Source organism: Adiantum capillus-veneris, chromosome 29 (assembly GCF_014529385.1).
Source record: "Adiantum capillus-veneris isolate H3 chromosome 29, ASM1452938v2, whole genome shotgun sequence".
NCBI classification, from domain to species: domain Eukaryota; kingdom Viridiplantae; phylum Streptophyta; class Polypodiopsida; order Polypodiales; family Pteridaceae; genus Adiantum; species Adiantum capillus-veneris.
In genome coordinates, this window is record NC_140959.1 from 118,146,935 (window position 1) to 118,174,886 (window position 27,952).

The following is a 27,952-nucleotide window of genomic DNA, read 5'->3' on the forward strand; positions in this document are numbered from 1 at the left end:
TCTCATAGAGATGGTTTGTAATAGCACGATTCAAGAAATCTATGAGAAGTCTTTGAGCAATGCGAGGAGGATGGAAGAAGAACGACAAAGGGCAAGGATGGAAGAGGAAAGCCACCTTGCAAGGAACAGAGAAGAAGCAAAAAAGAGAGTGGAGAAGGAAAGGTCCAAAAAGGCCACGCAAAAGAGACCCAAGAAGCCACCCCAGAAGAGTCCAAAGAAGGCCAAACAACCCCAAACCAAAGCAGCAGGTGAAAGTAGTCATGCACCAAGAGTGTCGACGGCCGACTAACACACATGAAGAGCCCAATTTTGTAATACTTATTTTGACAAACTCGTTGTAATTATTTCGGGAATCAATTGAGTTTCTAGATTGTAATTTAGTAAGTATGTGTAATCTCTAACCCCACAGTAGATGGTAGGATGTAATCTTGGTGAGTTAGAACCTCCAAGGCTGAGGTATAAAAGCCAATTTTTGTAAACCTAAAACAAATTTTGAATGAATCAACTTTCAAGCTCCACTAAGTATACATGAATGCATGTCGTGTGTTGAGAGAGAGTGAGGTCTTCTTCTTCTCCCTACATGCTCTACGGTGGCTACATTGCGAAGGTGACTTCACCATTGTGTTAGCAATGGTGAGAGCTACACTTCAACGTCAAGCTTGTGCAGCTTTGGTCTCTTTGCAAGAGCTCTTCCACGAGCTTCGAGGTGAGTTTTCTCTCCAACCATGCATCCGTTTAGTGATTCCTATATGTCACTGAGACCATGACGGGATGAGCTACACCTTAGACCTAAGGATACTGAGAATAGGTGACCTATAAATTTCGGCCTGTCTTTATACACGATTTCTACACCGGGTATTTATGCGTACTAAGTTGGGTTAGAGACCATATGATGGTGTCCTCTAGGTGTGCAGAGATTAGCCCTTGAGTTTCGTAATGATTTGACGACTTTAGCTTGAGTTTTGGTGAGCATTGACTTCATAAAAAAGGTAGTGGTTGCGTGTTCTTAATGTGTTTCAGTTGATTTCCTTTGGTAGTGATTGTCTTAGAAGGTCGAGTAGGTGATTGAAAACCATCTATTTGTTTCCATGTGCCTATGGTTCAAGCTTCATCCTTGGATGACATCTTATTGTTTAGCATAGTTCTCGCTTTGCTAGCGATTGCGAGGAGTGTGTCTACCTAACAACATTGGCACCGCTGCCAGGGATGAGAGCCCTAGGTAGGTGACCTTAGACTGGTCCTACGAGGTAAAAGTACCTCCAATTTTTGGAGTCGTGTTATTTCACTTTAGGAAGGATCGAGGAGTCGGACTCTTTGGATCTTAGGGGAGTGCTAGGGAGCGTGTGTCTCACCCAAGATTTTTTGTCTAGGTAGTATTAGTCTTAGCTAGTGTTGGTTGGATGATGAGTGATTTGTGAGGAGATACAAGCGTGAACAAGTCCAAAAGAGATGGTGAAGCGTTTTCTCTACTCATAAATACAAGTCCTTATACATGTTTTGTAGGAGTAGTTGTAAATAGGACATGTGATTGTGATCTAGAGCTGTCCATCTTTGAAATTTTTGCTTTCATGCTTGGCTGCATTTACAATCTTAGAAAAGTTGATTTTTGGAAATAAATGCAATAGACAAGCTTCAATAGACAATTGGGCATGGATGAGTGTTGCTGGGGATAAAAGAACACATATGCAAGAGGGTCTGAATGAGAAAAGTGCAATTTTTCATTAGCAGACATTATACGCGTATGATGTCTAGGCCCTAGTTGGAGACCAAATTTGACAAAACAGACTAGACCAGAGTGTTCCAAAGGGATATTATACCTTAATCACACCTTGAGACTAGAGTCTTGGCCACCATTTGGTCCCCAAAAGACAAAAGCTATGAGTCAAAAGCAAAAAATTGGCAAACTTGTGAATCTGTGCATATTTTTGCATGGAAGATTGGTAAAAGTGTTCAAAAAGCAGTACCAAAGACTAGGGGATGCTTGTGCATGAGTTTTGTACAAAAATTCACCAATAAACATTATACGCGTATAATGTCTCAAGGGTAGAATTATCAGATAAGTTAAACTTTTGATAGCTTACCCACAGTGTGCAAGTTGAGTGGAACACATGAACAAAGTTTCACTTCAATTGAGCATATAGAGAGAGTATTGAAAGAGTTATACTCTTTCCAAGAAATCCCTTGACAAAAGTGAGGATATTGTGCAAATTAGTGATTGAAATATTGCTATGAGCACACATGCATGTTGTAAACATCAAGGGGTACCTGGGATAAAGATAGAACTCCATTCTAAGCAAAGAGACATTATATGCGTATAATGTCTAAAGGCAAGATCTTGAGCAAAAAGGTCTCATCTCAGTGAGTCATTGTGATTAAGAACAACTTCAAAGCAAACAGGCAAACTTGAGCTATGAACAACTCATTGCAAAAGTGCTCAAAAGAATAATCCCATTTGCAAAGCCACAGACTAAGCAAGCAAAATGGTGTGCCGTTGAGCAAAAATAGACCAATCATGCAATAGAGGAGTGTTACTTTAACAAGGGATATGTGAGAGAGAGACAATATGTCCCTCCAACCCAATTAGCACCTCATCAAGTACCACTGATGCTTAGGTATACAACAGGGAACTTGCTAGGACCTGTAGGGGTTGAACGGCCACAACCAGTCTTGGGGAAACAACCACCCTTGCTAGGAGCGAGACCACTGGGTGTAAGGTATACACCTACCATAGAGGAACCACAGGACCAAGCATTAGTGCTTATGCCTGCATATTATGAAGAGTCGAGTGGTTAAGTGGAAAACCAAGTATACTATCCACCCAAAGAGACGAGAACACCAGAACCATGGAGCATGAGTTGAAATGATGGACCACGAACTGCCACACAAATTGCAGGTGAAAGCAGATATAGCTTAGATGAGAGAACATTGATGTTCATCGCACATGGAAGGTTAGCGGGACCAAGGCATGCTAATCAGCAACAAGGAGCCCAGGGAGGACCTCACCAACCAAAAGGACCTTGCTACAAGTGTGGTGGGGACCACTGGTTAAGAGACTGTCCCTATGAATAAATAATCAGAGTGAATGCATATTGCAATGAGTGCAGAGTCACTCATCTGATGCTCAATTGCGCAAAGAATCCTAACAAGGGAGCAAAGGTACCATTGAACATACTAGGGGCTGTGCCATCTAGTAGTGGGTCAAAAAACAAAAAAGTGATACTCATATAGGTTATCACGAGAGTGCAAGCGTAAAGGGCAAGAGAAGAATCATTGATTGAAGAACCCCGAATAGATACGCCTAGTGTCGAGAGGAAAATTCAACAAAACACGTGGAAGGCTAGGAAAGCACATATGAAGACCAAGAAGGAACGTGAGCAGATGGCCCTAATGGAAGAGTTAAAAAGAGCCAAGGATAAATTAGAGAGATTAGGGAGTCAAACTAATCCAGAAATAGGAATTCTAGAGACCAGAGAATCCACCAGGATAAAGAAACAGAGCAGTGCAAGCTAAGGAGGATTAGTGCTAGTTGAGAAAGTGAACGAGCCCCTCAACACACTTATGCAAGCCTATGAAGCGCAAATTCACACAAGCCAGAATCAGGAACACAAATGGATAACTTATCCCTATGCAAAATTGGAGAAACAAAAATTGGAGATGTGTCAAAAAATGATCCAAACTGCTCAAACTCTATTGGAACCACTTGAAGATAAACCAAAGACTGGGGTAGAAGTTCCAATCCCAACACCTATCATCCCATCAGGGCATGAAACAAACACAGATAATTGCCCTCAAAACAACCCAGGACTGATGAGATGGAGAAAGAAGCATAAGAAGAGTTTTACAACTCTTTAGAGCAATTTGAACACGAGGATGATGCGGACAATGAGTGCTCGTACAATCTGAGTGACCAAGAGGAAACAAGAGCTGATGTCCGATTTTACAAGTTTTCAAACCAAAAACCTATAAGTCAAGAGCACTAGAAAAAAGGAAGAGCTAGAAGCAGAGCAAGAGAGAACACCATGCCTAGGATAAGGGACAAAACACGGTTTCTTATGCTTGTAAAAGCTGACGATTGTATCAAGGACAAAATTTCAGGGAGATACTCTTAAACCCTAGATGAAAAAACAAAAGCAAGAATGAAAAAACAAGCTCAAGAGTCTGAAACAAAACCCAAGAAAATAAAAGAACTTGGGGAGGATAAAAGTGGAGTGCCTAAGTGGACCAAGGTAGAGAGAAAAGAGAGGTATAGAGAGCTTAAGAAAACTCTCAAGGAAGTATGGACAAGAGAAGTAGAGAGTGGCAAAGAGGAAAACAAGAAGAATGAGGACAAAAGGAGTGTGCCATCTCACTACAAAAATTTCACCATATAAGACAGGAAGATAGTGATGATGCGACCTCTCCAAAAACGAAGGGACAATGAGTCTTACAGTGGATCCGAGGATGCAAAAAAGATAGACTTGGCAGAACCAAGAGAAGAGCCACGACCATCCTAAATCGCAACTGATCTAAGTCAAGCAGAGGAAGAAAAGCTCATAAGTCTTCTCAAGGAGTACAAGGACGTGTTTGCTTGGTCATACAAGGATCTGAAAGGAGTAGATCCTACGATATGTTAGCACACGATTCCCTTAAAACTTGATACCAAGCCTAGCCAACAGAGACCATACATGTACAATGATACGTTTGCTAAGTGCATCAAAGAGGAGATTGATAAATTAAAAGACATTGAGTTAATCTATGAGATAGAACACACCGATTGGGTATCTCCCATCGTGGTGGTACTTAAAAAGAATGGTAAATTATGAGTATGTGTGAATCTAAAGAAGGTTAATGCAGCCACGATAAGGGATAACTATCCATTATCTCTTACAAACCAGGTCCTAGAACAAGTAGCAGACAAACGGGCTGACTCCTTCTTAGATGGGTTTTCAGGTTACAACCAACTCACGATTGCCCCTGAGGATCAATACAAGACAACATTTGCCATGGAATGGGGTACATACACATATAGGGTGATGCCTGTTGGCTTGACCAATGCCCCGACAACATTCCAGTGATTGATGATACATGCCTTCGGGAGTACTTGAGAATTTTCTTGCAAATTTACATGGATGACTTATGTGTACACTCTCTCTTGAGTGAGGAACATACCAAGCACCTCAAAAAAGTGTTCGAGAAGTGAAGGACTTATCAATTTTGTCTTAACCCAAAACAATGCATATTCATAGGTAAATAGGGCAGAATCTTGGGACATATTGTCTCAAAAAATGGGATAACAACTGATCGGGATAAAATCAAGGTGATTGTAGAAATGCCTAGACCACAAAATGCAAAACATGTACAATGCTTCGTGTAGCACTGTGGGTACTACAAGAGGTTTATACATATGTATATAGTCATTTCCCAACCCTTGTATAGACTTATAGTAACCTTTGAATGGACGACTGAGTGTGAGGAATCATTTGAGAAATTGAAGAAAGCGCTCATATTTGCTCTAGTATTGATAGCACCAGATTGGGACAAGATCTTTCATGTTCATATAAATGCTTTGTCCTTTGCTATTGGATGCATCTTGGCTCAGCCATGAGAGGAAAATATGGACCTACCAATATGTTATGCAAGCAAGCAACTCAATAGTGCAATAATTACACCACTACGGAGCGAGAGGGACTGGGAATGACGTATGATGTTAAGAAATTTTGGCATTATCTCCTTGCACACAAATTTGTGTTCTTTTACCGATCATCAGGCTTTCCTATACCTTGTAAACAAACCATGCAATACAGGGATAATTGTACGATGGTTTATCATTTTGCTAGAGTTTGAGTTTACAGTTGTGGTTAAAAAGGGGAAGACACATCTATGAGCTGATCATCTTTTCCAATTACCAAATGGAGAAGCTCCAGAAGGAATAGACGATGACATTCTTGATGCTTATCTTTTCAACATTGAAATGATCCCTAAGTGGTCAGAGGAGATTGTCACCCTACTATCCTATGGAGGCGAGTTCAAAAGAAAGAGACAGGAGCAATCAGCATGTCAAGGATAACATACGGTGAAGTCGGGGTGCATTTATGGAAAAATTGCAAAAAGCCCGACTCTAGCAATTTTTGGACGAAAGGACAATGTTTCTAGAAATGGACAAATGGAGTCCAAATGAAGAAATTTTTGAGCATAAGGTGCACCTTGTTACAAGATAGGATCACGTCAAATTTCATGACAAGTGACTCGAGAACCCCTGATATCAGATATTTTTGGCCCACTTACTACCTCATTTCTACTGTTCACAAGTGAGAGAGAGCTAGAGAGACCTAGAGCGTGTGGATCTTCTATGGATTTATACAATGCACACAGGACACTGGTCAATGCCAGACATGAGAGGTAGTCTCCTCACCATAAGCTCTACTTGCTCTATAGTAACTTCATCGCGAAAAACCAACGAAAAGGGCAATGGGACATCGTCGGGAAGAAGTTAAAATGGTACTGCCACGTAATAACCGCTAACCCGATTGCTACAAAAGTTGACGGGGGGTTAACCCTAGGCTAGAGGAACAACTCTATGACCTCCTATGCTGATTTATGTTGGCCAAAAAAACCATAATTCTCGAGATCCTGGAGAATCCAATCTGAGAAAAGTAGCCAGAATGCTGCCAAACTTCATGAATAAGTGCTCCTCGAGGCTCCCTATAAGCCTATGCAAATTCTAGCATGAACAAACTATCAGAAGATGGTCCAAACACCAAATTAGGCTTCGGACATGCAAAGCGTCATTTGGCTCTCATGGCCAAATGGTGCGTCCGTTTGCTACCAATCTTCACAAGCATCATCAACATATCATCGACAACCAACATATAGGGTCAAACATAGAAAAATTGTCACCAATCATCTCCTCACAAAAAGACGCTATTTGATCGCCGACAAACCTCCAAAAAAGTTAGCCATAACACCAAATGCTACCCCAAAGCCATGGGAAGGTGCTCTATTGCATCTACAAGATTAGAGGTGAATCTCAAGAAGAATTACAGCGGAAAGTCATCTCCAAATGAGGAAACCCCTTTCGAAGACTGAATTGCCAAACATGGAGTTTCTATGCTAAACTGTGCGCGTATGTCGCACGTGTCAATGCAAGGAACTTGCCGATACACCGTGTGCGAGCCACAAATGGCTCCAAGCACACAACAAGACTAAACTAGTAAGCTCAAAGAAGGCGATGGTGTGTTACTCACCGCTCTACGCTTGCTTCGTGGAGGATTCCTCGCCGCGAAGAAGAAGGAGACGCCGCTACGCCGCGCTCAACCGCCTCACCACCGCCGCGCTGCCGCAATGCTCGATCACTCTCTCTCTCTCTCTCTCTCTCTCTCTCTCTCTCTCTCTCACACACACACACACACACACACACACACACACACACACACACACACACACACACACACACATACACACACACTCACACAAGGAGGTGAAGAAGAAGAAGATGGAGATGGAGATCGAGCAAGAGCACTCTTCTATTTCACAAATGAGAGAATGAGTGGATTTTAGGTTTAGTTGACTTTTATATGAGCTCGCCCCATTCACACTTGGGCGCCCATGCTTAGCCAACTAATCCCTTGAATGTTCCAGTTAGAGTGCGCCTCTCATCGGTGATCACTCTTACCCTTTTCCTATTGGACCGACAAGCCCGATACCTGACTCTACCAAATAAATAATACAATGTCCGCCGTAGGTTACAACGTCCCTCGTAGGTGATAGGGTGTCCGTGAGCCGTGAGGGTTAACATGCCCCCCTTCTTGATTTAGATTCCGTCCTCGGAGTTATTGAGTTGAAGCTCGTTCGTCGAGGTGGAAGAGCATTTGAGATGAATTTCCTTAGCCTTCTTCAATCACTGCAAAATCAAACAACATTGGCACAGTAATTGCATTCTCATAAGCGATTAAAAAGCATCTGTAGTTTTAGGCAGACAAATTGATTGGTAACAGAATTTTAAACCTTTTGTCAGCAATAAACATTAAATTGCAATGTAATCAAATGCATAAACAGATGTAAAGGTAAAAAATTAAACAAGTCTGGGGTCGCTAATTTAACGGTCGAAAGGCACTAGAGATCGACTATTAATACCATGGATAAGCTTCTTAATTTTCTATGGTCAATTAAGTTGTTTAATCGCGAGAGCCAAGTATTTCATGTTCGAGGGCTGACTAGAGGCTATACCTAGAAGACCTTGTAGTTAAGCTACGATAAAAGGAATTTCTCATGAAATCATCGCCTGACTGATTACCTTTTCTTTGACCCCCCAAAGTCTTTTCACAGTGATTCAATTTTGATGTGTGTGCTTATTTTGTATGCCTTGGGTTTTTTGCTTTTCAAGGAAAAGCGCCCACACTGGGAACCTCTAGGGATCTAGTACCATAGGCGATACATGTGCGTGAAGTACCCAATCAAGCTGAGATTTCTCTTCCAGCTTAAGATTTTACATTGTGGCACTTTGATTTGTTTTTGTTTGTTCGTTTTCAACATTTTAATTTTGTAACTTTGGGGGGTCATATAACACTGATACACCTCCCCAGGCTCATCACACAAGTAAACTCCCTTTATAATACTTAAGCTAAAGGTCAACAGGGTCAAGCCCACTAGAAAGCCTTAGTACATTTCACACAATGCTGCCTAAATCGGATTAAGAGCCTAAGTAACCGTTGATTATTAGGAAGGCATTCCCCATGGTATTAAGAGAAGATCTCTAACACCTAACTTGGTCAAACTAGCTTAGTCGGACTGCTTGATTTTTAAACCTAGACAAGTGATTATGACAAAAAATTACATTGAATTAAATGTTTGTTACTAAGAAAATGTGCTGGATATTATGCTACCAATCACAATCAAAGCAGACAATCATAGATGCAAAAAAGATAAGGGGCAATGCTAATGGACAAGAAACACTTGTTTGTGTCGATGGTCGCGCTTGATTCGAAGAGTGAGTCGAGATAAAGATTCCATGAAAGTCCAAATCCTAACAACAGCAACACTCTCCTGTACACACTAGGAAACACATGGAATACCTCTAGGAGGCACATCAGTGGGAAAAAAGAACTTTGCTAATCACTCAACTCTAAAAAAGAAACACTCCTATTGTATTAATCCTACCTACCCTCCATCACTCGAGTGATGAGGATCAAAGGTGTTTGGTAACATAGGTTTCTATTTCAGTGTACCGGATGTGAAAGTGTAGGTCTGGTCAATGTTTTGACTTTTATTGTGCATACTCGTTTGCTAATTGCTCTTGCTCTTTATTTTTTTATTTTTTTTGTGAGTATAAGGCTTTATATATATACATTCCCTAAGATTGGTGATTGAGAGGTCAGGGAAACAAGGTTGAGAGGGGAGTGAGTGAATGATGACTGTCAGCAAACATTCCCCCCTTCCTTGGGTAGATCATATCGTTTGAAATGAGCTTGTCACCCTTTGAAACCAATTGTTCCAGTTGGTAATAGGTGGGGATTTTTGCCAGTAGTTTTCTATTACCTTAGGTGCCTTGTCGAGTTGCAAGGGTGGTAAGGTACTCTCCCAGGATCGAACTTGAAGTGGTTCATCAGGTGATTCTTGAACACTGGGAAGTGTGGATTCCTTTGTAGCTTTATGGAGGTCCACTATTGTAGGTGGAGGTTGTGGAGAAGCTTTTACCTCCATGGATGCATTACATGAGGAGCTAGAAGCTTCATGGGACTCCCCCCTTCCTGAGCTAGGTGGAACAAATTGTTCTTTCTTCGGTACCCAAACTAGCTCTAGAGCGGGTGTGTAGTATTCTGTGATTTTTTTCTTTCCACTATCATCAATTTGTTTCGGAGCTATAGAATTGGGTGCACATGGGTCAGGTGACAGGTAAGAACACAATCTACGTTTTGGCACCCAGATTTGATCATTTCCTTGATAGTAGCCTTGGGCTTCCAATAGTCGTTTAGGAATCCAACGCCATGTTTTCTTACTTTTCTTGGAACGAGTGGAACCTTTCTTACAAGGCTTCTTTTTTTTAGCACTAGCTATGGTCTCTAAAGAAGCTTTAGGGACCCACTTGTATGTTTTCTTCGTTATATTAGGATGACTCTTGTCACAACCTATATGCATTGCTTGTAGCATGTTTAAGGGCACGGGCATTTCATCCCCCTCAAGTGTTACCCAGGTTGTCCCCCTATTTCCCCAAGTGTCTATGGTTGCTGCTAGGTGGACCCAATCCACATTGTCCGACTCAATCATCCCAGGTAGTACATCCATATAAGGAGAATCTTCCCCGACATCAGTGTCCGCTTTACACGTGTAACAATACTGCAATGGGGCCGACTGAACTGTGGTGTCAGATCTATGATCAATTATAAACCTGTTTCCTATAGGATGTGCTCGACCCGTCACAAGATCCACTCGAATGACAGAATCTTGGAACTGCAAGTAGACATGGTTTTTAGACCAGTCATGCACCATTTTTGCTTCCCTCATGAAAGGACGTCTTGAGATCATCTCCGATGCCATAGTGTGTTTGGAGAAATCCATAACAATAAAGGTAATCCTTATTTTATGTCCAAAGACCTTGATCTTGAGATCTTCTAGCATCCCAATAGGTTTAACAATAGACCCATTGGCCATCTTCACTACTATGGTTGTGGTCGCAAGGTGAGGTCTTCCCATAGTTTCCCAACAATTTTTAGTCACAATGCTAACCCCAGCGCCACCATCAAGGATTCCCTTCACAGTTAATCCCTTAGTAGTGATTGGTATAGTCGCATTAGATTCATCACCCTCAAAGTATTATCCCAACTTGTTAACAGGTATTTCTATAACAAGGTTCTCATCTAGGTTGGGTTGTGGATCTAAGTGTTCCTCCTCTATTGGCATCTCCCCAGCTCCACCCATCTGTGAAAATTGTGGTAGCCCAAACTTCAGTTCTCCATTGCGGAAAGCTCGAAGAGCTGAGACTAGCTTGGGGTCTTTATATAGTTTGTACATGATGGTGGTTCTAACTTTTGAAGACATGAAATCCATCAATTTGGCAATGTTTAACAGCACCTTTTGGCCTTGAGTGCCTTGACGTGGGGAAGATGGGATCTCCATTTCTTCGATAGGATCGGGTAGTCCCTCTGTAAACATTCTTTCCATCAAGAAGTGAGTACGCCCACTTTCCCATGACTTTAAGTCACTTTCTTCTTGGATGACACTAGGTATGTCCAAGGGTCTATGGACTTGGTGAGGTTGTTGTTGCGTAGGGAACACGGTGTCTGTAATCTGGATCTTCCTAGGTGCTGGTTCTAGATCCCTTTGGGTATCTTCTACAAAACTCCTTAATTGCTTGACTCGCTCATTCTCCTCTGTAGGGTTTGGATAAGTTCCTATCTTCTTTTTGGATCCTGGCCATTGTGGCTCATGGAGATCTTCCTTGTTGGTTTCTATGTTAGTGGTCGTTTTGGTCTCCATGGTTTCACCTGAATCAAAATCTTCTTCAGCGTCGTTCATATATACGGGGTCATCACCAGTCCCTATGTTGGTCTTTGAACTAGGGTCTGACTTCGCTGCTTTTTGCGATCTCTTTCTTCGTGTTTTCTTCTTTTTCTGAGATTGGGTAATTGATGCCGTGTCTCTTTCCTCAAGAATATAATTTTGTTTTTGGAGCATCGATCGTGTGAGTACGTTTACTGGTACCACAGGTGTACTTTGTGATGGCTCCTCGGTAACTTCAATCAAGTTTAATGGTGTGATCTTCGGTGCATTTGGATTATTTGGACATTGGGCAATCAAATGATCTATGCCACATCGATTACACATGAGTATCGGCATTGTAGACGTGCTTGCTTGATTGGTTTGCATTAGTGTGGCGTTCTTTTGTAGCCTAATAGGACACTCGGCTACACGATGTGGACCTCCACACTCATAGCATTGAAGAGGTGGTCTCTTAGCGGTGTAATTGATATTTTGGCCTCTTTCCGTAGGAGCAACTACTTGATATACAGGTTTGACTTGTCCCCAATAGTCCTCCATGTAGTATTGTGGACTTTCTCAAGCACATCCATCCCATAGGCGATATTAGGATCTCTATCTTCCTCATAGCCTTCCAAACAAGAAATAGATGACTCACAACCCACTTGATTCACAGAAGTGATTCTCGGATGTGGTGGTTGCGGTCCTAGCACTGGAGGTGGTAAGGGTGTTGTTTGAACAACATTTTGGGCCCTAGGGACCATGTGTTGTGCTGTTTGTTCAAGAGGTGGGGCCGGCATCAAGGCAGGCACTCGAGGTGTGTCTGTCCATGCTAAGGTTGGTCTATTGGCCATCGCACGCTTAAATACTATGCAATCCTTAGCTTGATGACCATACCTCCCACATGCATTGCAGTTCCCATTGAATTTTACTCTAAAAGTAGGGCATTCACTGGTACTATGTGGTCCATAGCATACTGAGCACCATTGTTGCTCCCTTCTTGGATACATATGATTGTTTTGCGGAGCACGATTGTCTCTAAGACTCTCTTGAATAGCCTTGGTGAGATCTGCTAAAGTCATCTCAGATATCTTTGGCTCCTTAGCAATAGGCTTTAGGGTCATTGGATGATGCCCTGATGCTTGCGAGCTAATAGATTTAGGCTCAGCAGACACTCTTTCTCCTTGAATCATTAAATTATCCTCCAATTGGATCGTATTGGTGGTGACTGCTTCCCAAGTGGTGATACCTCTAATGACTAGGCCATTGTAGATATCCTCATGTCATAACCCCCTAATGAATCTATCAAGCAATTGGTTATTGTTGAAGTGCTCATTTGGATTACAACGAGAATTCAAATGCTCCAAGCGACTTATAAAGTCTCTCGCCGAATCTCCTTCCTCTCGTTGGGCTTTCTGGAGCTGAGAGGCTACACCCCAAAGCACTCCCTCTCGTATGTATTCCTTTAAGAACAGTCTCCTAAGAGTAGGGTAAATCGTTTTTTCTTCCACCCTTAGGGTTCTATACCAATCCCCAGCCTTTCCACTTAAGGTTAGGCTTAAAGCATTTCTCTTATGTAGGTCATTGTGTTCTCCTAGAGAATCGCATATTTGTTCAAACACTTCGATATGCTTTCTCACATCCCCGTCTCCACTAAATTTTTGTGTGAGCCTCGCTATTTGAACTGCCTTACTTCTGGGCTCTCTATCAGGCGTGTTACGCATATTCTCAGCAATAGATCGACCAATAGCTTGAGCAAATGTTGCCAAGTCACCTAAGTGAGCAAGCACCGTGGGTGAAGGCGCTCCAGAGACTACATGTGGAGTAGGTATTGGCATTGGGCTTGGCGCATAGGAAGCCCTTGGGTTCCACGTTGGGTACGATGTTGTGCCATGTGGTGGTCCATAGTTCATATGAGTGGCCCTAGGCATAGCAGACGTCAGATGTGACATGCTAATTCTAGCCAGTATAGTTCCATGGAAATAAGAACTTGTGTATTGTGGTTGTGGAGCATAGGTAGTTGAAACAATGGGAGGAGTAGAGACTACATGAGTACGATGACCCATAGGTGCATACGATTGGTACGCACTTGTAGGTACTATTGCAGGCATTGAGCTACCATGTAGAGGTGCTTTACTAACAAACGAGGTCCATGGTGTGTTTCTTGGCATGCCCATCATTGGGGTAGGCATGGTATCCGTGGTGTCATCCAGGGAAAGATGAGCTAGAGTTGGAAAAGTAAATCTATCACTTGTGGGCTCAGATTGCATTGAGACCCCTGGCGAAACAACATATGGGGGATCGATGGGACTCACTGGGGGAGTCTCCATTTGTGATAGTGGGTTGTTTCCCTTTGCCCGTGTCTAAAAATCGCATAGGACCCGTCGAAGGTATGTTTATTCCTCGATTTTGCCTCTCGGACTGGATAATCCTATGGATGACATTGTATATCATGTGTTGTTGTTCCTCTAGACTAGTGGCACTAGATGTGGATTGTACAACTTCTAACCAACCCACATGGTATGTGTAGCCCATGTATAGGTCGGTCAAAGTCTCCGTGTGTAGGTCATATTCCCAATTTTCATTGAGAAATACCCCATCCAAACTTGGTGTACTAGAGGGTTGCCGTGAGGTGGATGCAATGTTGCTTCCCGTGTTTTGACTTTTAGTCACCGCTACCTTAGAGGCGACTTTGGAAGGTGGTAGCTCGATAAAGCCCTCATTAAATGATGTAGGTAGAATGTCCACGTGGACACTCTGAGGGAGTGTGGGGTCTACAGGAGATGTGAATGGTGATTCTACTTCCCCACCCCCTTCGTTTACTTCACTAGCCGTAGGTTCAGAGCGCGTAGCTCTACTAAAAGTTTCCATCAAACGGCTAAAAACACTCGTTCCAGGTTGTTGGGCCCAGCTAGGTACGGTTTCATTTGTTCCCCCGGGGCTTTGTGTAAGATGCTCTTCCATAATATCGTAGTCAGAGGAAGAGTCGCTAGCCGCTATATTTGGGTCTTGGGTTGCACTACCTTGGGTCCCGACCGAGGACGTAGACCCTAGCGTGGAAGGATAGTGAGTACCCCCGTAAATCGAAGCACTAGCTAGTTGTTCGGACTCTAGCACACGACCAGAGCGTAGATACATGTGCTTTGGGTGCCCTACAAGTGTCGGCAAGTACCCTCAAAGGTTATTTGCTTTGTTTTGTGGGTGTTTTGCACCCCGTTTTCTACTTGATTTTTTTCTTGTTTTTTATGTTTTTTTAATGTTTGATTTTTTTGATTGAAGTGTGTGATAGATCGAAATGAGCGTATCACTTAAAGGGTCGCTGTGTGCTTTACATCACAATTTTCATGCATCTAACGTTCCGTTGGTCCTCAAAAAATCAATTTTTAGCTACGTGTGAAGCTAAAATTCGTTTTTTTAAAAGGCGACTGAGGCCTAGTCCTGAGTGTGAGCTTGGGCTTAGGTTTGGGCTTGGATCTGGGAGATATTCCCGATCTCGGTCCTACCTTTAATTTTTTTAAAAAAAATTTATAAAGGATAAGGCCGCTGCGGCTTGCGCGAGAGCACACACACACTCTCTCTACCTACTTCTAACTAATACACCTACTCTTACACACTAACACACTCTATTAACTCTCACTAATCTACTTCCTACTTACTGTACACAGAAAACTAACTACCTTAATACACAGAGAATAAACATAGAACCTTTGAAATCTCTATTAACAAAGAAAACTAACTACCTTAATACACAGAGAATAAACACAGTACCTTTGAAAACTCCATTAATAAAAAAAACACACAGTATAACACCAAATCCCTCTTCTCAACACACACACACACTCCTTCCTTACCTTTCCTACAATAGAAATTGCACCACGGAGAAGCACAGAGTGCTACTCGAGCTTCATGTATGGCATTCCCCGGCAGTGGCGCCAAAAATGTGCGCGTATGTCGCACGTGTCAATGCAAGGAACTTGCCGATACACCGTGTGCGAGCCACAAATGGCTCCAAGCACACAACAAGCCTAAACTAGTAAGCTCAAAGAAGGCGATGGTGTGTCACTCACCGCTCTACGCTTGCTTCGTGGAGGATTCCTCACTGCGAAGAAGAAGGAGACGCCGCTGCGCCACGCTCAACCGCCTCACCGCCGCCGTGCCGCCGCAATGCTCGATCGCACACACTCTCTCTCTCTCACACACATACACACACACACACACACAAGGAGGTGAAGAAGAAGAAGATGGAGATGGAGATGGAGCAAGAGCACTCTTCTATTGCACAAATGAGAGAATGAGTGGATTTTAGGTTTAGTTGACTTTTATATGAGCTCGCCCCATTCACACTTGGGCGCCCATGCTTAGCCAACTAATCCCTTGAATGTTCCAGTTAGAGTGCGCCTCTCATCGGCGATCACTCTTACCCTTTTCCTATTGGACCGACAAGCCCAGTACCTGACTCTACCAAATAAATAATACAATGTCCGCCGTAGGTTACAACGTCCGTCGTAGGTGATAGGGTGTCCGTGAGCCGTGAGGGTTAACATAAACCAATAACTTTTTAATTTGGACACTAGCAACTAGAGCTTAGGGAACAAGCACAAAGCACTGCAAAGCACCAAAAGATGATTTTGATCAAATAGACATTATACGCGTATGATGTCTCACATACAGATTTTGCACAAAACTCACTCCTATGAATACACAGATACATTATGCATAGCCTAAACATGAAGTACACAAAATTTCATGAGATTTGTGCCAAGGAGGATGGCTAAAACCAAAAACGCAAATTCTAGGCTAAATCTCAAAAATTGGCTTTAGACCTATCAAAAGTGCTCCAAATCAAGTCAAAACAAGCACCGAGCATGCACTTATCACACATATTATGCCCCTATGATCAAACGTCTGATTACAAGTATAGACATCATACACTTATATAATGTCTAGCTTTATCATAGAAGAGTTTTGTCAGCATTTTGACCATCCAAAATTGTACTTCATGGTATATACATCACATACACCAAGTTTGGGCACATTTGGGCATGACTTGACCATCATACAACTCATTCTGTAAATCAAGAATCCAAAAACACATTCTGTGGTCTTGAGCACATGAAACCTCATCCAAATTCCATTTCAGGCACATCATAGCAATGCACACATCCTTAGCTAACTTCACAATCAATCACAACCAGAAAAGATGAAAGAGACATTATACCCGTATGATGTCTAACCCCTACAAAATGATAAGTTGGAGGGCTAGCTATTCCATCACTACCTAATGAGCTTGCCAATCAAATTTCACCATGAATGGACATCATTTATCCATAATATGTCCACAAGGTGGAAATATGAACGCACAAACCGATTTTATGGCCTCCCACCTACAAATCCAATTCCAAATTCATTTATGAAGCCATTTACATCATGCATAGGTTATGGGCATACTATCCCATCATTTTCAAGCAAAATTGTACCAAGAGACATCGTACGCGTATAATCTCTAATGGTATTCAAATGTCATTGTGAGAGGAGTTTTGCCTAGCCAATGTTCATACCACCTGCTTATGAGTCTTCTCATCAAGTGATAACCCATTTGAACATAATTTGCTAAAGCAATACATATCCAAGGTCGGAAAAAGCTAAAGTGGTCACATCTTGCCCAAATGACACCCAGACAATATTGTAGGCATGTATCCATGATGCATATGCTATAAGCTATGCACATACAAAAAAGCACTTCATTCTGAGCACTTAGACATCATACACGTGAAAAAGAACTTCATTCTGAGCACTTAGACATCATATGAGTATGATGTCTCACAACATGAATCCACACCCAAAATGCACTTTTTGCCACATTCATAGCATCCTTAGGCCCTAATTGGCTTGTGTTTCAATTTTGAAGTTATTTGGAAAGCTAGAAGTTGTAATAACACCAGATCTGAAGAATTACTCTAATTTTTGATACACTTGGAGAATTCGCAAGATCAATGGAAGCTAGCCGATCACCAATAAAGAAGAATAGATTGTGTCCTTGAAGCACATTATTGTTGCAGCCAGTGAGCCTTACACACTACCAGAAGAGACGCTCATGCCAACCAAAGCTTGGGTAGATGAGATGACATTAGAAAGAGAAGGACTGGTGGTGTATCAAGGAACTTTTAGAGACCTTCAAGGAAATACAATTGATATCCCAATGAATCCATGAGAAATTTTGGAGTATGCAAACAAAGAAGAAACACTCACCCAACTTGAAAGAGCAGATTTTTACAACTTCTTCACAACAACACCAACGGGTGTAGATGTGCAAAGAGTCTATGAGCTAGTCAACTCAATCCAGAGATGGAAAGGTAGTGATTATTGCTTTGGATGGACAGAAGACAGAGGTGGTGATTACACCTCAAATCATAGCAGATGCAGTCGGGATCCATAATAAGGGTAGCTCCATTAAAGAAAGAAAAGACAAAGTAAAGGTCCACTCCCACAAGAAACCCAATCAGAGGCTAGAGATTGTACCAAAAGAAGAGTCTGAGGAGCCCCCAAAAAACAAGGGTAAGATGGCGATGACAAAAGAACCAAGGCTCAAAGAGACACACAGCCAAAAGACTACTCAGATCGAGAGGTTGATTGATCAATTCAAGGCAGAACGGGCACTCAAAGGAGATTTTGAGGAGTATTGGGTACCAGACCCAACAAGGATTGGAGGAAGCTCCTCAAGACCGATGGAGGATCAAGTTCGATCATTACATCCGAGCCTATGAAGAATCTAAAAAGGTGATCGAACAACATAACTTAGAGCCTTTCACAATGGCAGAGGTACAGGATATCAAGAGGCAGCTGAAATAAACACGAGAGGTTCCATTCGAGAGAAGCAAAGAAGGTGAACAGAAAAAAAGTGCAACTCCACCACCTTCACCTCCAGGATCCTCTACTCCTCCTCCAAGTCCAAAGCCCTCTATATCCCAACCACCGCACTCACTAGAAAAGACGGAAGAGGCAGCACCTTCACCAAAAGACAAGGAAAGAGAAGAAAGGAACACTTATGAAGACCTCCTCCAATCAGGATACACATCGATAGAGGCTTCTGTGGTAATCTATGGTGCACCAACCCCACCATGGGTTGCCAGGCAAGAGCAAGAAAGGGATCAGATCCCTAAAGAACCTGTAAGAGCTGACATATCAAAACAATCGAAAGCAAACCAAGAAACATGGAGGAGGGCACAAGAAAGGCAATCCCCATAGCTTGGAGTACCAAGGTTGGTCCAAATCCTGCATGCACCACAATGGAAACCTTTAGCCAGCCCATGGAGAGCACCTCCAACAGGAGTAATGTTGAGTATGGGATGAAGGAGTACGAGCGGAAGTGCGACGCGAGAGAGAGTGCTAGAAGAAGAGCATGACGATATGGTGAACTCGCTTTACTGTAATGTGTAGAGCATAGTGAGTTCTTATTAGGTTTTTACAAAAGAATATGTGTACATACCCCGACGGCCCGCCCACTTACCTGGGCGACCACATTGGGCTTATACCCCAACAACCTCCCACTTAAAGTCCAATGTGGTACTTTAAGTGTGAGAGAAGCTACTATACAAGCTAATATACAAGAGATGTAGAGAAGTGATGTACTACCCTACACCTAACTGCTTGCGAAAATGCGCAAAGCTCTCTGAGGGAAGTCCTTTTGTAAGTAGATCAGCAGGATTTTCTGTGGTGTGAACTTTGACAAGCTGAAGTTGCTTATCCTCGAGCATTTCCCTGATGAAATGATACTTCACATCCACATGCTTTGTCTTTGAGTGATAAACTGGATTGCGAGCCAATTGTATAGCACTTTGACTATCACAATATAACACAGGCATCTCTTCTTTGATTCCCAAATCTGTTACTAGTCGATTAAGCCAAATTGATTCTTTGCATGCCTCTGATGCTGCAACATATTCAGCCTCTGTAGTAGACTGAGTAACACAATCTTGTAATCTAGAACGCCATGATACTGCTCCACCAGCCAATTTAAAGACATACCCTGACGTAGACCTTCGGTTGTCTAAGTCACCTGCATAATCTGAGTCTGTAAAACCCTTTACACTTAGCTCCTGACTCCCATAGCATATACGCGTACTCTTTGTAGCTTTCAGGTATCTCAATATTCCTTTCACTGCCTCCCAATGTTTCTTGCCTGGGTTTGACATGTATCGACTTACTACTCCCACTGCAAATGCAATGTCTGGGCGAGTAGCAATCATTGCATACATCAAACTACCCACTGCAGACGCATATGGAATCTTATCCATTTCAGCCTGTTCTTCCTCAGACACAGGACAATCTTGTTTGCTAAGTTTCACATATGGTGGCAATGGAACACTCAGTGCCTTTCCCTTCTCCATATTGAAACATTGCAAAACCTTGTCAATATACTCTGTTTGATATAACCAAATCAACTTCTTTGATCTGTCTCTCTCAATGCGCATACCAAGTATATGACTTGCCTCACCCATGTCTTTCATTTCAAAAGATTTTGCCATCTTTGACTTCAAAGCTGAAATTTCTTCCAAGTGCTTGCCAGCAATCAACATGTCATCCACATACAAAATAAGGATCAGCCAACTACCATCCTTAGCCTTCTTTGTATATAGACAATGATCGAACTCACTACGTTTGTAGCCTTGAGAAAGCATAAACTTGTGGAATTTATGGTACCATGCCCTCGGTGATTGATTTAAGCCATAAAGACTCTTTAACAACTGGCATACCCAATCTTCCTTGCCTTTCTCAACAAACCCTTCTAGCTACTGTATGTAAATTTCCACATCTAAATCACCATGCAAGAATGCTGTCTTGACATCCATTTGGTGCAACACCAAATCTAATATGGCAACCAATGCAAGAAAGCATCTCAATGTAGTCATCTTGACCACCGGAGAGAAGACTTCATCAAAGTCAATGCCTTGTTCTTGCTTAAAGCCCTTGGCAACAAGCCTTGCTTTGTACTTTGGCTGACTATCATGAGCGGTGATCTTATACCTGTAAACCCATTTACAAGGTAGAGCCTTTTTGCCCTGTAGTAATTTAACTAGCTTCCGTGTCTTGTTTTTATGCAGAGCTGTCATCTCTGACTGCATGGCCAATTGCCAATTCCCAGAGTCCTTCATTTGCACTGCTTCCTTGTAACATGAAGGCTCATTGCAATCAGTCAACATGACATAGTTCATAGATGGAACAAACCTATCAGGAGGTCGCGTGACACGTCCAGATCTACGCACAATAGGTGGCTCAGGCTCAGCCACAACCTGTGGTTCCACTCTATCCTGTCCTTGCTCCTCTTGAGCCCTGACATTTTGTCTTGCACGGGCAGGTCCATCTTCTTGGAAGACAACTCTTCTAATCTCCTCAACCCTCTCTGGTTTAGAATGATATTTGGATTCATTAAAGTGAACATCATTGCTGCGGACAACCTTTCTGGATTCGGGATCCCAAAGTCTGTACCCCATCTCACTAGAATTACCATAGCCTAGAAAGATGCACTTTCTACTCTTTGGCTCAAGTTTGTTCCTAAATTCCTTTGGAACGTGAGTATATGCCTCCCAGCCAAAGACTCTGAGATGCTTGTATGAGGGCATTTTGCCTGACCATACCATCTCTGGCACTGAATCCTTCTGCAAAACCTTGCTAGGAGATCTATTTACAAGATGAACAGCTGTTGATACAGCTTCAACCCAAAACCCATTTGGCAGTTGTGCATTAGACAACATACTTATGACCTTCTCTTGTATGGTCCTATTCATCCTCTCAGCAACACCATTTTGAGGAGGATTGTAAGGAGCAGTAAGTTCACGTTTTATACCTTTTGACTCACCAAAGTCCTGAAAGTCCTTTGAAACATACTCTCCACCATTGTCAGTGCGTAAGCATTTAAGCTTCTTGCCACTCTGATTCTCCACAAGTGTCACAAACGTTTTGAAAACACTCAACGCTTCATCCTTGTGCTTGAGAAAGTAAACCCATACTTTCCTCGAGTAATCATCTATAAATGTCATAAAGTAAGAATCTCCCCCTAGAGATAGGTTAGGCATAGGTCCACACAAATCACTATGAACAAGTGCCAATTGTGTATCTCTTATACTGCTTCTATGCTTATGTGGCTGCTGTGTTTGCTTACCATACAGACAATGTTCACAGAATTCAAAATCATTAAATGAAAATCCAGGCAAATAACCAGAACGAGACAAGATTTCCATTCCCTTCTTGGACATATGTCCTAACCGGCTATGCCACAAAGAAACGTTCGGCTGCTCGGTTACATTGATTACATTTTTAGAGACATTTGATACATAAATCATGTAAAGTCCTCTAGACTTTACTCCATGTGCTGCTGTCATAGAACCCTTGGATATCTTCCACATGTTCTGTCCAAAAGTGGTGACGTAGCCAGCATCATCAAGTAAACCTGTGCTGATCAAGCTCTTTGTAATTGTGGGAACATGTCTCACATTCTTCAGTGTGAAAGAATAGCCATTCTGAAACTTTAATTGAACATCTCCAACACCTAAGATCTCACATGTCTGCCCATTGCCTAGCCGAACATGATCTTTAGTGGTCACATAAGAAGTAAACCACTCCTTGTTTGGAGACACATGAAGTGATGCCCCTGAGTCTATAATCCAGTCACTCAGTGCATTTCCATCAGATGCTGTAAGAAGAGCTGAGTCCATTGTATTCTTCAAGAAGTAGATGTCTCCTGACACTAGACTGTCATCCTCTGCAACAGTGTTTGTCACATTTATTTCTTGAATCTTCACTGAGGACTTGTTCTTCTCACCATGGTCTTCAGCTTTCTCTTTGCCTTTTTCTGCTTTCCATTCTCTGCAGTCTCTTTTCATGTGACCCTTCTTGCCACAATGGTAGCATTCTATGTCACTCTTGCCTTTAGCACTACGGGACTTGCTACGAGACTGATTCCTCTTTCCACCTTTGTACTTTTCTTTGGTCCTTCCCTTGACAACTAAGGCTGTTCCTTTGCCTTTGTCCATTGTCTTTCTATTGGTTTCTTCAGTAAGCAGACTTCCTTCTACACCTGCTATGTTCAAACCATCTAGAGGTGCAGAATTACTCAAAGCTGTGCGAAAAGTGTCCCAACTTTCCGGCAATGTGATCAACAGGAACATAGCTCTAACAGGTTCATCAAACTTGACACCTTGAGCTGACAACTGACTATAGATTGTGTTGAATTCATTCAGATGATTGGACATAGGTGTCCCTTCTTTCATCTTCAAGTCAACAAGCTTCTTAAGCCAGTATACCTGTGAAGCTACACTCTGCTTCTCATAAAGATCACTCACCTTTAACCATGGTTGATAAGCCGACATCTCGTCTGCTACATTGAAGTAAACGCTCTCTGCCAAAGTCAGCATAATGGTAGAAAGTGCCAATTCATCCATTTCGCTCCATTCATCTTCGTCCATATCTTCTGGTTTTATCCCCTTGAGCTTTATAGGTTTTATCTGCTTCTTTTGTACCAACACGTACCAAATCTGCTGCTTCCACAATGGGAAATTGGTTCCATCCAGCTTCTTGATATTGTAAAGAGCAGTGTCCTGTGATCCAACCATAGCTACGCTTCACAGTTATTTACTTTCCTAGGAAAAATTCGGCAGAGTTTCCCCTGTAAACTGACCTCTGAACCAATATCAACCTGTCAAATGAACCAAGAAAGCTTCAGATTCTGCATAAATTTTGGCAGAGTCTCCTTTGTAAAATGGCTCTGGTGTACTCAAAAAACAGACCAAAAAACAGCTCAAAAAACACTGTCTCTCTGACACTGTAAGCTGTGGGTAAACCTGTCCTGCAGCTGTACTGTCTCTGACTGTCCTGTCACTATCCTATAAGCATAGACTGCGACAATGCCTCAACGGCAGTAAAGCAAAGATGCAATCCCAACTGTCTAACTCACAGTCAATACATCCTAGCTGCCTATCTAAGGGTGCTCGAGGGATCGCTCCAAGACCTGTATCACCGAAAGGATCTCAACATTCGAGAATCCCCAACTCAATAAAACCTCACTCGACCCTCAACAAAGGCTGCAGTAAATCTGACAGTACATAGACTTCCCACAAAGTCATACATCCACAAATTTCCCACTATATGCTGTAACCGCTGCGGCGGTTGTTTGCTGCGTGACTCACAGCCAGTAAACCCTCAACAAACATACATCATCTCTGACAATACATCCCATGTGGAAGTACCTGCAATGTCAGGATGAAATCTGGAATATCAAGCAGCAAACACAAACTACCTGATGAACTAGTGGATGTCGCCTACAGTCTGTGTAAAGATGCGCACGTGTCGTATGTGACACGCCTCCAAGAACCGTGAGCCGTCCTTCGATGTGTAGACAGCCACAAATCAACACTCTGGGAGTGTCGATATCCTCAGCACTTGCAGTCGTAGGCCGAAAACCCCAAATTTGCAGAGTCGGATCTGCACCCGTCGAGACCACGTAGTCGAAAATGGCCTGCGCAGACCTTTGTCGAAGCCGAACGGTGGCCGAGATGACCTCAGAATGAAATTCTGAGCACACCAAGCCCTACGGGTGCTCCCACAAGATTTGGGGCCGTGTCTTCGCCTGTCGAATTTCACTCCAATCTGAGCTGGTGACTCTAGCCTCCTGCAGTGCTGCCCCGAGCCTCGATCTGAGCTCTGATACCAGTTGAAGGAGTACAAGCGGAAGTGCGACGCGAGAGAGAGTGCTAGAAGAAGAGCACGATGATATGGTGAACTCGCTCTACTGTAATGTGTAGAGCATAGTGAGTTCTTATTAGGTTTTTACAAAAGAATATGTGTACATACCCCGCGGCCCGCCCACTTACCTGGGCGACCACATTGGGCTTTATACCCCAACATGGGACACCAAGTTCCCTTTTCAGGCCCGATCCCCAGACCATCAACAAGAAGCCTGGTTGCAAATGAAGAGGATGTGAGATCCGCATATCAAGTTTGGATAGTATCAAAATGCGGTCTCTAACACTGGCGAAAGAAAACAATATGCTGCGTAGTACCAGGGAAGACAATATGCAAATAGAACATGATCACCTCACAAACATGATCGATGTTACGAACCATAAAGCTGAGGAATCAGAACGAGAGCTTGAGACTCTCAGTAAAACACTAAGAGAGGTCAAAAGTGAACAAGACACTCTGACACTACAAATGGCTGAAGTTCACGTGAAGTAAAGAGTCTCCACCAGGAAGAGAAGGAAAGAGTGGAGGATGAGATGGAGGCAACAAAAGATGAAGTGCTGGAGTTGAAAGCCAAATTAGAGCTCGAGGACTTGACAATCAAGAGACTCAGAGCAACCCCGAGGGCTGCACGAGCAGATGCAAGAGCAGATAGACAATCTATACAAGGTTTGTAAGCACAAATAACTCCTCTACAAAAGGAATTACGGCTAGAAAAAAGACAAAGAATGCATATGGAAGAAGGGTCCCTAGCTGCGAAGGAGAGAATGAAGGCTCTACACCAAGAACTCCGCAAAGAACAAGAAATGCTCCAACTATAGTTAGGTACTCTGCAAGAGCTGTTGGTAGATCAAATAGAAGAAGCTACAACAAAATATAGGCTTGCTCAACAAAAGATAATAAAGTAGTTGAAGCAAGGACACAGGAAACAGAGTCAGGGCCTAGTGACCTTGGCATTAATGCAAGAGATGAGTCCTTGGAGGTTCTTGAAGGTGCAAAAGACCTAAAATACCTAGAAGAACCTCTATAGACATCGACGGAAGGAGAGCAACCTTTAACTGCAGAGGAGGAGACATGCCTCCAAACTTTGATTGAACAATCCACAGTTGAAGACCACAAGGCAGCCTTGGAGTGGGAGAAGCAAATGATACACTTAGTAGGAGTCCAAGGGCTCACTACAAATGTGCTTAGGGAGGAATGGATGCAACCTTCACTCCCATACCCTCTCCTAAAGTATGAAGTGCTGGTGATAAAGAAAAGAGTTGAAGTGGAAGCAACAGAGCCAATCTATGAAGGAGATGTCAAAGATTCAGATACTGCAAAGAAGATAATGGACTCCCAACCAAAGTGGAGAAAAGCGTGGCTCCTCAAGTACCCCGCATTTCTAAAGCACTTGGTGGAAGCTCCCAAAAACATCAGGGATGACACTTTGTTTTGCCCAGTCCCTCGTGTATGCACATGGGCAAACCACACCAGAATCTTGAAGAAACATCCCACCTGGCTCAATTATCCATCTATGCCACCACCCAAGGAAGGAGAGAGAATAAGTGTATCTTATATGGTGAAAACCTTGAAGGGCACCATTAAGATTTTCATTGGCTCCCCCAACTTGATGTGTGTGATGATCAAGAAGATATGCAAAACCCTCATGGCGTGCATTGAAGTGTTCGCACCGGCCAAATCTACGGAGGACTGAACCCTACTATCAACGAGCGACATTGTCACCACAATGACATTTGATTTGTCAAAGCAGCCATCCCTGGAGGTGTTACATCTGCTATAGAAAATGCTAATTTTCTTACCAAGATACCATATGCAAGCTTTTGAGGAAGCCTTCTACACCGTCTTCTTTACTTACGACAGCAAAATATTCGGCCCCACAATCACCTTGGACAACATAAGGTACAAGTCATACTTGAAGCTACTAAAGCCTCAAGGATTCCACCGACTCCAAGACTGAGAATTATTACCAAATCAAGAGATCAAGACCCGTCATGTCAGGGACGACATGGACGCGGAGGGGTGGAGTGTTGATAGCTACGGCTAACACACAAGAAGAGCCCAATATTTGTAATACGTATTCTGACAAACTCGTTGTGTAATTATTTTGGGACTCAATTGAGTTTCTAGATTGTAATTTAGTAAGTATGTAAAATCTTTAACCCCACAGTAGATGGTAGGATGTAATCTTGGTGACTTAGAACCTCCAAGGCTAAGGTATAAAAGCCAATTTTTGTAAACCTAATACAACTTTTGAATGAATCAACTTTTGAGCTCCACTAAGTATACGTGACTGCGTGTTGTGTGTTGCGAGAGAGAGTGAGGTCTTCTTCTCCATACGTGCTCATGGACATTGCAAAGGTGACTTCACCATTATGTTAGCAATGGTGAGAGCTACACTTCAACGTCAAGCTTGCTTTGGTCTCTTTGCTGCAAGAGCTCTTCCACGGGCTTCGAGGTGAGTTTTCTCTCCAACCATGCATCCATTTAGTGATTTCTATATGTCATTGCGAACATGACAGGATGAGGTACACCTTAGACCTAAGCATGTCGAGAATTGGTGACGTGTAAATTTTGGCCTGTCTTCATACGCAATTTATGCACCGGGTTTTATGGGTGGTAAGTTGGGTTAGAGACCATAGGATGGGGTCCTCTAGGTGTGCAAAGGTTAGCCCTTGAGTTTTCTGACGATTTGAAGACTTTAGCTTGCATTTTCGTGAGCATTGGATTCATAAGAAAGGTAGTGGTTCCGTGTTCTTAATGTGTTTCAGTTGATTTCCTTTGGTAATATGATTGTCTTAGAAGTTCAAGTAGGTGATTGACAACCATCTATTTGTTTCCATGCACCTATGGGTCAAGCTTCGTCCTTGGTTGACATCTTGTTGTTTAGCCTAGTTCTCGCTTTGCTAGCAATTGCGAGTAGTGTATCTTCCCGACAACAAAGAGGGAAGACGATGTAGAAGAGAAAGAATCCTCCATAAATTGCAGAGGAGGCCAACCAATCTAATGAGAGGTGCAAGAAGTACCGCAATGATATTGCACCATGGGCTCGCACTGCTCCGCCTCCACCACCACCACCACCTCTCAAGAAGAAGCGTCACTGGAGACCTGCCACATGTGCATTGCGTGAAATTTGCAAATACCAGAAGAGTACACCTTATCATCCCTAAGGCCCCATTTTCCCGGCTTGTGAAAGAGATTATGGATGAGTATTCAGATGGTGTAACAAGGGTGGAAGCAGCGACACTAAGTGCATTGTAGCAAGCAGCGGAGGATATCATTGTATCGCTCTTTCAAGACGCCGTTTTGGAAATGGCCCATGCTAAGCATGTGACTATTAAGCCCTCATATATGAGCTTAGCACTTTTCCTACGTGGTGATGATTGCTTTTGTAAAACCTAGATAGGAAAGTCGTTGTACCTTCTCCAGCGACATCTTTACCAACTTTCTCATGTAACTATTTTGAAAATGAAAATATCATATCTATGTTTGGCAATTACAATGTATTGTTTGAAATTTTAAGCTTGTGTTGGTTATGGATTTGAATGTGGTTACTTAAGTCAATTTCTCTAATCAATCCGCTCACGGGGTCCATGTGAGCTCAAAATTAGAAATATGAGCTAACGTGGCCCATCCCGAGACCAACATGTCGTATGAACCCCATCATTATGCACATTACGGAATATCGAGCCATTTCATGGCCTCGTCTACCATGGAAAAACTTTTGGCAGTTTGACCACATGAGATGTATTTGCTACTTGCCAAG

At 42.7% G+C, this 27,952-nt stretch overlaps 1 pseudogene; it reads left to right on the forward strand.

Moving 5' to 3' along the window:
* The first annotated feature begins 97 nt into the window (after positions 1-97).
* Positions 98-27,447, forward strand: LOC147419833 (uncharacterized; annotated as a pseudogene).
* The last annotated feature ends 505 nt before the right edge of the window (positions 27,448-27,952 follow it).